This window comes from Anabrus simplex, chromosome 1 (assembly GCF_040414725.1).
Source record: "Anabrus simplex isolate iqAnaSimp1 chromosome 1, ASM4041472v1, whole genome shotgun sequence".
NCBI lineage: Eukaryota > Metazoa > Arthropoda > Insecta > Orthoptera > Tettigoniidae > Anabrus > Anabrus simplex.
Window position 1 is genome coordinate 1402427437 of NC_090265.1, and position 13277 is coordinate 1402440713.

Below are 13277 nucleotides of genomic sequence, written 5' to 3' on the forward strand. Positions count from 1 at the left end.
AATAACGAATATTTGGAAGTTTAATATTGCATAATGTGACTTTTATTCTGATTTTGACGCATATAAATTGTTAACACGCATGATAGTGCCATTTCTGAATGTTAGTGTGCAGAATTTGGGACAATTTTTCCACGTAATAGGCTATAGTATGTCTATTACTGAGAGACGGAGAGAATGTATTCCTGGCATCCTATCCGACAATCAGTTAGTAGCCTACATACGGTACAAGTCCTATAATACAATTTTAATTAATTTCTTATCTGTTGCTTGAGTAAATAATGACGTATTTCGGAAGTCCCCACGTCGATATCTAATGCTTAGGAATAAGGTGTCCTAGTTTTACAGTTGTACATTGCTATAAATTGAACCGTAAATTGTGCATTAATAATTGACGGCTCATTTTTCGTCTGTTAGACGAACAAAAGAAAACTTGTGTCGCACTTCTGTGGCGCCGCATTACTGGGATAGCAGCTTACAAACTCTGGTTTTTCATTGAACACTCTACTGTTGTTATCTTGGAATGTCCTATCCGGTACCCTCACTCGTCACACGTCTTTGTTAACGCATTTATTAAGGACATTCAAATGTGTCTGCAATCATCGCATGGAGAAGTAGCTGCCGCAGCTAGAGATAAGTTGAACAAATTAATTAGTTCAAATCCTGATGTTGAATTCGTCAAGCTTATAGAAGACGTATTGTGGTGAAAATGCAAAAGATGTACAATTTGACCTCATTTTGTCCAAATGTCTTCATTGAAGTATGCATCTATCACTTCCTGTGATGTAAAAATATCATTTTCTGTGCTTAAGAATGTGCTGACAGATAAACGGATGGGCTTAAATCAAGACAATTTGGAGAAATTAGGGTAGTTTCTGTACAATGTTTCAAAAGGAACTGAATTTTGATGGTGCATATTTTCCAGTTTATGATGCATGTTTTGCCATATGATAGTGCATGAATGCATGCATTTTTTGAGATTTGATAGTGCATGGAAATCTGGGCTCTAGTTATAACACTTGGAAACACTATAACATACCTGACAAAAACGCACTTTATTGAAAGATTCCTCTTTACCAAAACATGCCTATCTGTTAGGCCATCAGCCCAGAGGCTGGTTGGATCTTCAAATAGCACCACTAAAGGCTATGCAGTTATAGGGAAACTGCAAAAACGAAAAGCAGAGCCCAAATGAGGCGTACTAGGCAAGATGAGGAGTGAGGTAGTTTGCCATTGCTTTCCTCACTGGACCAGAAGGTGCCACTGCAGCACGACTGATCCTATGAGCAACACCTTTCATAACACTCAGACACTGGTCATGCTCTGAATGTCATTACTCAGCATCACCCATGCCCCAGTAGCTTCCATATTGTCACAGCCATGAATGAGACTGGGACTTCGGTGGAAGCTAAACTTTGCTCTGGCCTGTGCCAAGAGACGGATACAAAAAACTGCATCCATCAAGTAATGGCAACAGGCGGGTACCAGAACATAAAAAAATAAAAATCTCTTGAGCCTGTGTGGTGAATTTGTGTCATTGAGTGCTTCGTGTGTTGTGTCGTGTTGTTGGTGTGCAGCACGGGAGTCTGACGAAGACCGGCAAGTGACATTAAACGAATCTATTGGTGTACACGACCAACGAGAGAATGCCAGTGGTGCATGATTTTGAAACTGTATAGTGAAGTAGGCCTAAACCGTGGAAATGTTTTGACTCTGTTAGTGCTTAAGTAAGAGTAGCAGATTAAGTTGCAACCTTAGAATTGAAAGCTAACGGTTGTGCTTTAATTACTTTTTAATTTATTTATTTCGTAAAGGGCACCTGAGCCATGGCTCATATAGGTGCAATACATATCTGATATACATGAAGCAGAATTAGGAGATAACACAGGATCTTAAATGTTTTACAAGCGAATAAACGGAAAGTGACTTAAAGTCATTGAAATGTCGTATGCTTTTAGTGCCGGAAATCCCAGGATGGGTTCGGCTCGCCAGGTGCAGGTCTTTATATTTGATACACGTAGGCGACCTGCGCGTCATGACGAGGATGAAATGATGATGAAGACAACACATACACCAAGCCCCCGTGCCATTGGAATTAACCAATTAAGGTTAAAATCCCCGACCCAGCCGGGAATCGAACCCGGGGCTCTCTGAACCGAAGGCCAGTACGCTGACCGTTCAGCCAACGGGTCGTACAGTTAAAGTCATTATAGAGGTACGATACATTTAACGTATACATGTTACATAGTCAAGGTATCTCAGATGTTCATAGCATCATATGTAAACCTTTTACAAGTTTTTGCTTAAATATAGTAAATGAAGCAGCCTGTCGAATATGTTCAGGAAGTGCTCAGTAGTACCATACAAAGTTTTTGCCATAGTTAGTTCAGTTAATTAATTCAATGTGAATTTTATTGATACCTCTTGTATTGTATGAACGTATGTCAGAATTTATTACACATAAAGTATTGGAGTGAGCCAGATTATTTATCAATTTATAGACCATCACAGCTGAAGCTTTCTGACGTAAAGCCTCAAGTGGAAGAACATTACAATGTTTGTATATATAAGCTGTTCGTGTCAATGTAGGTAGCTTACAAAGTATTTTAATGCTCTCGTGTGCAGTACTTCAACAGTATGAAATAGCTCCTTACTGCAACATGCCCAAATATACACCGTATAAAGTATATAACTTTGAATAAGAACGTGATAAATATTTTTAGTATATTGTTAGTAAGTTTATATTTAAATCTATTAGGAACTGAACCTGATCACACCAAGAGAGGAATTCGTCAAGAATTAATCCTAGGAATTTTGTCGCCCTAGCTCTAGGTATTTTGCAGTTATAAATTTTGAGTGTTATATCCATAGAAAGCCTGCATGCTGGTTTATGAAATATGATATAATTTTTTTTAGTCAGTTTAATAGTTAGACGATTTACATGAAGACAATTTTTAACTAAAGTAATATCGGACTGCATCATGAATTCGAGGTTATGCGGAGAAGTGTCCGTGTAATACATGTTAGTGTCGTCAGCAAATAGAGACAATCGTCCGTACAATTTTAGTGATCCTATATCATTCATGAGTATGAGAAAACGAATGGGACCTAATACTGAACCTTGAGATATACCTATGTTTATAGGCAATGGGATACTGTTCACATTATTACAGGACACAAATTAATTACTTTTTAGGCCCGTCATGTTACAATATTTAGCTTACGGAGACACTGAGGTATTCACGTGAATTTAATTTGGGAGCACAGTTTGTAAGTAATTAATACAGGCAATTTTGCACAAGTTAGGATAAGAAACTATACCGTAAATACATTCGGAAGTCGTTCCCTTTTCGTCTTGATCGACCCAGCTTTCCTATACTTCACACAACTTCAAAATGCTCCTGGAGAAAGGAATTAGTTTAATATTCTGCAATTGTACGACTCCATGGCTAAATGGTTAGCGTGCTGGCCTTTGCTCCAGAGGGTCCAAGGTTCGATTTCCGGGTGGGTCGGGGATTTTAAACTTCATTGGTTAATTCCAATAGCTCGGAGGCTGAGTGTGTGTGTCGTCTTCATCATTACAATTCAACATTTGTAGGAGCCCATCCTCACTGACACGCAGGTCTGCAATCAGGCCCCTTCGGAGGCCACACGCCATATTATGCTGCAATTAACGTTTGAATTGATCCAGGGCACTTTGATAAATTCAGTGAAGTATCACATCATTCATTTCAAACTACCGTCAAAGAACTGTTGGTTTAAAATAATGTGTAATACCATTAAGATTAATAATGTCCCATTGCCGATAGTGTTGTTGATTACTTGCTCACTTCCTACACGTAAATTCGCAGTTTTGAATTCAGGGACACTATATTTGTATCAACTGGTGAATTTCTATATAGTACTTAATGAGGGCTGAGCCCACACCCAGGAGACTGGCTGGACCCTCAACAGATTCGCCGTCAGTTGTCATTGATAGCCCAGGTATCATTAAAGTGTTGTTTCTTATTATAGAAATGACGAGTGGAGTGATATCGTGCTGATTTCCCCACGAGTAAGACTGTGCTGTTAATTAATTTTCCAGGCTCACTAAAATGTACCAGCTGAACGTATGCTTGAAACTGCAAGACAGGGTGCAGAAAAGAGAGTTATTGTCAATGGTTATCGCACCCTAGTCACTTTCGTATGGTCAAAGCCAAGGATGAGACTGAGATTTATCAGTAAATGTAATGAATAGAATCTAATTGAATATATGTGAGATAATTTCGATACTCCTGCTTTTCAGTGAATCCTCCGCCATGAACCTTCCAGCAGCTATGACGAAGTTTAGCTCAAACCAGAACATATGGAGAAATAGATTCCTTTTAAAAATCGTCCCTTCAAAAGGTAATTTTCGGCAGTTGATAATCCCTTGACACGTACAGTAATAGTTCAGGGGACGATACACATAATGCATTATTACTCATTGAAATGTTCATACGGTTGGTAGTTTAGCAGAGCAACATTTGGCTGTAGATCTGTCGGATCAAAGTGGGAGTTAGCTGCAATGAAGTCTCTTTATGAAGACGGATTTGTGCAGGTCATCAACGTATTAGGGAATTGAACATGTTCTATTTTCACAGTAATTACTGGTCGGAGCCGTCCCATCTGTTATATCCCAGCTGCCAACTCAGTATTTTGGAGATTTGTTGGCAAGCTCTATCTGATTACCGGACGCATTGAGTCGTGAGTTGTGAATACCGGAGGCATTGAATCGTGAGTTTTGAATTAGGATCTCTGTAATATTTCTGTTTTACAAACAATCCAGTATGTGAACCAAGCATTGTTTGTCATGATTTGAGTCTCCGACATTACCTCCTCTTCAAACATTACTTCTGTCCCGACACGGCAACTTTCGCTGTAAATATGGGACTGCATACACATGGTGACTTACGCATGTTCGGTTCACCAGAAATGGCGTAAGTAGAATGCCCTGTCAAGAAATCTAAAACATTAGGAATTTAACTACCACCAATAACGCTATTACAGGAATATCAGCAGATACCCTGGGGGCAAACGGGAATGGGAATAGCGCTTACAATTTAATGTGTAGTTTAACTGCTTAGATGTTCGCGAAAGGTACCTAGTTCTATTTATAAGTTGTCCGGTCTTATAAGGCGTGGTCCAGAATGTATGAAGTCTTCCAAAGTTTCAATGAAGACTGCGTTCGGCTGTAACGGTTCAAATCCCGTTACAAAGTGATATCTGTATTATTATTATTATTATTATTATTATTATTATTATTATTATTATATCCGTATTATTATTATTTTATCTGTGAGATGGTGTCAAGTCATTGCTACGTCATGGCTACGTCGTCGTGCTCATTTGGCGGTGCGCTCACGGTCTTGGAGTTTCTTAGGGAGCCCCAGGCTATTTCACCATTGTATGTAATATCTGACGCGAGGTGGGAGTCGATGATGGTTATTTCTGGAGGTTACGTAGGTGCGTCAACCAACGTCTATAAAAGGTGGCTGCATATTGTAGCGTCAGTCATTATTCAATTGGAAGGAGAGGCGACAGTTGGTCGGAGTGCGAACGAGATGCAGAGGCCTCAGTCGGTCATTAAGTCAACGGGAGTCCACGGGAAGGAGAGGACTCAGTGATTCATTACTCATTGGTCACTGAGAGAATGAGACTACAGTTGGTCGGTCTCTTAGTTGAAGATACGGACGGGAAGACTTACCATGAAGGGATACAGGACAGACGTACAAAGAAGTCCTCTATATAGAGAAGAAGCAGTCACATGGATACATCACCAAATTAGGCGTGACACATCTACAGTAAATCCCAGATAAGGAATACGTCGTAATTACACTCAAAGTGTTGATGGTACAGTCAAGTGAAACAGTGAGGGATATTTTTCGTATAAATTGTTAAGTGTCCGGTCAAGAAGAATTGAAATTCATGCCTAGTTTCTTTCAGTTGCAATGTCATAATTTCATATTCTCATCTGTTTTATCGCAACAAGACTTAATATTTTTATATATACAATTTAAAGAATATATTTTGTTTTATCAAATGAATTCATAGTATTATTTCAATGACAGAATTAGATAACCTCAAATTTAATGGGGAAACCGAACGCCAATCTCCTTTTCCCAGAACTTATATGGTATGTTGTCAAAAGTAAGCTTAGAATATTACCCCACACCCTAGAGATAGTCAAGATTCTCATTCTGTTATTCCTGCACTGAGTGGTAGCTGGCGCCCTTCAAATAACGTATGTGTAAGTAAGTAGGTAAGAAGTAAGTGTGAATACAAGGTTCGACGATTGTGTATTTTATTTAATGAATATTAATTTTCATAATTTCCATTTTAAATGCAGATATTTCTTTTTTTTAAATTAAATTCAGATTTATATAACAATTACAGTGTACATTCTTCTTTATTTGTTACTTTTCCCTATCCCTGATTAGATCGCAACTGTGATCGGTATCACACATATGGACTAGATACAACCGGATACCCTTCAACATGCCAAACCTATGTGGAGATTCGTATTCGAGTAATACGTGTTTCTGTTGTGGTTAGTAGTGTGGTGTTGTGTTGTGTGTATGGGTAAACGAACATTGTGTATTAGGAGAAGCACGGATACCTCGTCCTCAAACAGATGAATTAACCATACACAATTATAAACCAGAACGCTCTGGGCTACCGTCGATAACGGTAACTGGGCACGAAAGGAAAGTACTCCATCCAACGCTTAGAGAAATTAATATTGGAAGCCTTCTTGAGCCACGTTCTTTGCTAGGAACTCAGGGTAAGAAAACAGCAATGGAAAATAAAGTTTACTAATATTAATAATAATAACAAGAAGAAGAAACCAGGTATGCCATAGATTTATATGAGATACCATCAAAGACAGGCCTCCAAATTTCGTATGTGAAAACTTATATAATGGAAAATGTACATCGAAGTACAGATGAAATATGGGACAATTTCGTATGCGTATTCCTTCAATATCTTGGAGAAATCGTACTACATTTGGAATGGAGAGTAAAACGAATTTAGAAAAAGCCACCAAACCCCACAAAGCATACAGCGTAACGAGGAATCACTAAAATAAAAGAAGTGATATCCCGTAGTGCGAAACTTGGCATTCTTTTGCTAGAAGCAGTATATTCCTCAGAAAGTACATCTCAAGGATGTCACACTAAAATTGATTAAATTTTAAAGCAACAAGGAAAAGGATCTTACTCATGTAAAAATGGCATTCGGACAAAACGAATAACTACAAACCAGTAGGCTAAACAGCAACATAAGTACACTGATGCCGTACGTAGGAGACTGTTGAAATTCTATTGTGACATAGACCAAGAATAATAACAGATTCACTAATATTCTGTTTAATATATAATCAGTTCTAACCAGGTAAAGATCAACTGGTTAGTAGAAATTAAGCACGAATTACATGAAACAAACGCTGCAGAACATACAATCAGAAATCGTAAAGCATTTGGAACTCTGGCTGCAAATCGCAAATTCGCGTAGAACGCTAAATACAACACCGGAAAAACAATGGACAGGCGAATACAAGAAACAACACAGGTAATTCATTAAACGATTTTTGGAGAAGACCAAACTAACCAGTTAAATCGCGCTTTTTTATTGGTCGTAACGAAGAAATAATAACATACAAACATCTTCATGAATTTCAGCGTTCAGTCTGCAAACCTCTGTGATTTTACTAAACTTCGCCATAACCCTCTAACTTATGTGGCCTCCTTTAGTTCTATACCTCTTAGGACAATATTTAAATTATTAGAAACTGAGTCTAACCATCGTCGTCTTCATCTCCCGCTACTTCCTTTACCCTCCGTGACGGGTTCTTTGTTCTTCTAGATGACCTATCCACCTCCATTTGCCTCACATGACCTACCACCGAAGCCGCTTTATGCATAAAGTTTCATTCGAGTTGTTCTATAACCCAGCCTCTCACTCCGAGTAATGTCTTGGCATTGTTCCCACCTGTTTGTACCAGAGATTATTTTTGCTACTTTCATGCCTGTTATTTCTTACTTTCTGATAAAATATACTGTTTCAACCAAGCTTTCACTTCCGTAGAGCAAAGTTGGTCCGGAAACAGACCGGTGTGTGCATAATTTCTTACGGGAGCAGACTTCTTTCTTACTGATATTAGTTCTACTACTACTACTACTACTACTACTAGTAGTACTTATTTTTGTCTAATGTCTGTTCTAACTTATCGAACTTCATGGACTTCAGAGAGACGGAATATTGAGTCATAATAATTTCTTAATTGGTTGAAGGCCAACAAAAGTTCAAATGGCGAGCGTGTAGCTTTACATTACCTGAATACTGACATCCTGATCATAGTCATGGGACTTCCTGTTTTATATGGTACCAGAAACACAGGAACATAAATTCCATGTCCTCAGTTCACCATGCATTTTTTGGGATTGGTACCGTGACCAACTTGATGAGAAGCCAGGCTTTCACGCCCCCACGTACAGTGAGATGTCCCATTCAAACCCTTGAAAAATAGAACCAAGATCCTGTTTGGTAACAAAGCACACATTTATAGCTCTCATTTGCACTTAACTTGGCAGAACATTCTTCTTATCCAGTTATGGCTGCCTCATTAATCCTGACATTTGTATCACATTTGATGCGATTAAATATTGAGTACAATCATTATTGTCTAGCTCAGTAATCAGAAAATAGGTAAACGATAGTAGGTGGCATGACTTTGTGTTTACATTAGTATTCCATGTTAATATCAAGCATTCATTCTTTTGCAATAAGTTTTAATATCGTTTAACAGTATAGGCGACAGAGAAGTAGAAAAAGTAGCTCGCTCAGCTTCCTCTATTACACCAGCGTGCCTGCAAATCATTATTAGATTTTCATTATCAGTATCTGACGAACTTAAAAAAAGTGAAAATCCAATGCCTGTTTCCAGTCATTCCACCGGGTCAGGAATGGATTGAATGAAGCCTGACGTATTTCTCTGGGGCGATGATCAACGACTGACAGACGAAATGAAATGTTATTGGAGTGTGTTGCTGGAATGAATGACGACAAGGAAAACCGGAGTACCCGTCCCGCCTCCGCTTTGTCCAGCACAAATCTCACTTGGAGTAACAGAGATTTGAACCACGGAACCCAGGGGTGAGAGGCCAGTGTGCCGTTGTCTGAGGCATGGACATGTCTGACATACTTCCTATACATAAATTTGTAATGCTTGCGATTTGCATTAATACTGTACAATAAAGGTGATAAGAACTTTATGGAAATTATTTGACTAACTTCGAAACTTTGAAATAGAATGACAATGATCATAGAGCATCTTAAGAAATTAATACTGAAATACAATTCGACAACCACCGAGCTCGATAGCTGCAGTCGCTTAAGTGTGGCCAGTATCCAATATTCGGGAGATAGTAGGTTCGAACCCCACTGTCGGCAGCCCTGAAAATGGTTTTCCGTGGTTTCTTATTTTCACACCAGGCAAATGCTGGGGCTGTACCTTAAATAAGGCCACGGCCGCTTCCATCCCACTCCTAACCCTTTCCTGTCCCATCGTCGCCGTCAGACCTATCTGTGTCGGTGCGACGTAAAACAACTAGCAATTCGACAATCTAATTAAATAAACTATACAAAACTATATAAAATTTTGGTGAGCGAATTAGTTTAACACAATTACACGGCAGTCCGCTATATTGTGGAACAAGTAACGATTCTTTTCTACATGGTGCTGGACTACGATTGTGGTACTTTCGAAAACATGTGGACATATAATAGGTGAAAAAATGTTTAAAATATTTCAAAGCTCTCAATTCAATATTCATTGATGGCACTATAACTAGAGTTAAGTGCATTCAACTTATATTCGCAAGAAATTTCAGTTTCATATTAGGAGTCCAACTGAGAGAAAAGTCGGATCCTCTTAGCATTACTCTACTTTCCACAACGTTTGAAAGTATTATTCATAAACCGAATATGCTTTGAAGATTTTTGAACAAAGGAATTCTTCGGTTGGAACACCACTCAATTTTAATTTGCATGCGTGCAGGTAAAGTCAGCATTAATATTCATAGCGATATCAATGAGACTCCCTCCATCTTCTCACTGAAAAAAGAGAGGTTCCTCTAGTAAAGCAAGGAGTGGGCTGTCGAAACATTCACAGATAGCGATAGTGCTCTTCAGGTGTATTAAAGAGATGAAGTTCAAAACGTAGTGCAAAGAGAATTCGTGAAGCGTTCATGTAAAGAGTTGTCGAGATTGCGGAGGATGTGTATTGGGATGGAGGCCCAATTCCCACTTTCCCACGTGGATAACGCTTAACGAGGTACAGCAGTATCTCGCAATTAACTGTAACAAGCTGCTAGCATATATATCCCGTACTGTACTCAGTAAGTCCCTCTTTTATCGTACAGCATTATTCCAGATAGCTAAAAGGAACGTATCGGATACACAGGGTGTGTTATCATCGTCAATTAGTTATGAAATTAAATAAACTACAATGTATTCTGACTGATGTTCAGTGCAAAGGGACACAAAAGTTTCCTTCATTCCCCATCCCCGATCAGAACCAACTCCCAGCCCTGAACTCCCTGAGAGACTTGGCTTTGTGGTTCGTGCAGTGTTGCAGTTAGCTTGCATTCAAAAGATGGTAGGTATACTATGCGACGTTCGGCACCACAAAATATAGCTTCCTGCGGTTTCCTGTTTTCTCACCAGGGAAATTGGGGCTGTACCTTAATTAAATTTACGGTCATTTCTTTCCTAGTCCCAGCTCTATCCTTTTCCATCGTCACCAAAGTAACCTCTCTGAGTTACAGCACTCTCGTCTGTAAAACTAAGATATTTGCTGCACTAAAGTATTGAATTTTTCATGTCTTACACATACATACATACTTACATATATACATCTTAATTATAGAGTGTCATGCCTTTCAGTGTTCAGTAATAATAATAATAATAATAATAATAATAATAATAATAATAATAATAATAATAATAATAAATAAATAAATAATTTATCTGGGGCGGCTACAACTCACTTGATTCAAGTGATCGAAATCAGTTTATGCAAACCCACATATCAGTTGTTAGAACAGAGCTGAGGATCTAACACTTCCCCCCTGTGAGTGGGGCCGGTAGAATAATACCAATGATATCCCCTGCCTATCGTAAAAGGTGACTAGAAGGGGCCCCAGGGTCTCTGAACTTCGGAGCGTTGGTTGGCGACCATGGGGCCCTTAGCTGAGTCCTATTGCTCCCGTTTACTTGTGCCAGGCTTCTCACTTTCATTTTAGCTATCCGACCTCCCCTGGTCAACAATTAATATTTTCCGACCTCGACGCTATTATGTTTCCGAGGGCTAGATCGTCATTCGTTTTTACAACCTTCGTGGCCCTTGTCATTCTTTGGCCGATACCTTCATTTTTCGAAGTGTCGGATCCCTTCCTTCTCTTCTTTCTGATTGGTGTTAACAGGGGATGTTTGCCTAGTTGTGGTTCATCTTTCAATAACAGTCACCACCACCATCACCGATCCAACACTATGTTTCCCTGACAACAGCATGAAATAAGTCTGTCTCTTAGAAAATACACGACAATCTGTACTATAAATCATAATGTTTCAATAATCCTTTATAGTCTCTGGTAGAATTTGTGGGTTTGTGTCCCTTCTGCTCAGCAGCTCCCTCAAGAGATTGATCTGTATCACATTTGAGCATTTAGAAATATCCTTGAAGGGGTTTACTGAAAACCCAGCAGACAATTAAGAGAACGATTTTTTTATAACGAACTCGCTCAATGTGAAGGTACTCACTGGAGCAATAATGTGCCAGCGAATTGCCTTGTGCTTTAGGACAGTCGGCACAGTCAAGTAGGCCTATAGGCAATATAGCCCAGGCAATGGCTGAAAGACAGACTGGGGGAGGAAGAATTCCAGTAAGTTCAGATCAAAAGGGTCATATACCATCCATTTTGGAAAGTATAAGGATGATGCACATTAAAGACTTTGTGACGAGAATTATCTGACGACATTGCAATGTAGGCTTTGAGATTACGGTACTCACCTAGAATGGCCGACCAAGCGGGAGGGAAACATTACCTTCCATAGCCTTACCTTATATTTTATACACAAGTCTGGATTCATATACGTCTGAGGGGATGTATAATATACGTCTTTTTCTATTAACGAAGACTCCTATTTAAATAGCATATTCAGGAAAGGATTTTGATACTGATCTGGTACGGGAATTTTCCTAACTGTATACCACTGAGGATCATTTCTTTTCCTAGTGGCTTTACGTCGCACCGACACAGATAGGTCTTATGGCGACGATAGGATAGGCCTACTAGTTGGAAGGAAGCGGCCGTGGTACAACCCCATCATTTGCCTGGTGTGAAAATGGGGAAAACACGGAAAATCATGTTCAGGGCTGCAGACAGTGGGATTAGAACCCACTATCTCCCGGATGCAAACTAACAGCCGCACGCCTCTAACCGCATGGCCTACTCGCCCGGTCTGAGGATCAGTGAAGTGGTAGAGTGTCCGACTCATGATCGTTCCCGGCTGTGGTATTCAATATTTTAGAAGTAGTGTGAAAAGAATTATAGAGAAACCTAGACGGGGGATACTGGAAGCTACAGGAGTACCTAGCTACGCCTGATATCTCCCAGTTGTAGTGTGATCATATATTACGTATTATCGTCTTAAGTGACTCAGACGGTAGATGGGCTGGCCTTCGGAAACCAACTCAATGGGTTCCATTCCAGCTCGGTCTGAAGTGTCTGAAGGGGCTCAAATACTACAGCCTCGCTTCGATATATTCATTGGCACAGAAAAAAAAATCTCCTGCGAGGCTGAGTTGCGGCACCTCCACGTCCCTGAATACCGTGAAAGTAGATAGTGGGACATAATACAATCAATGATTATAATAATCGTGATAAGTAATTACGGTCTAGCAGTTGTGAGGTTGCACTCGGGAGCCATTGGGTGTGCATCCCATCGTCGGTAGCCATGAAGATGGTGTTCCGTGGTTTCTCATATTTACACCAGGCAAATACTGGGGCTGTACCTTACTGAAGGCCACGGCCGGTAACTTTCCCATCAACCCCGTCGCCGAAACCTGGAATGATTAGTGCGACGTTAAACAAGTAGCGAGTAATAATAATAATAATAATAATAATAATAATAATAATAATAATAATAATAATAATAATAATAATAATAATAATGTTAATGGTTTTACTTCCCGGAAC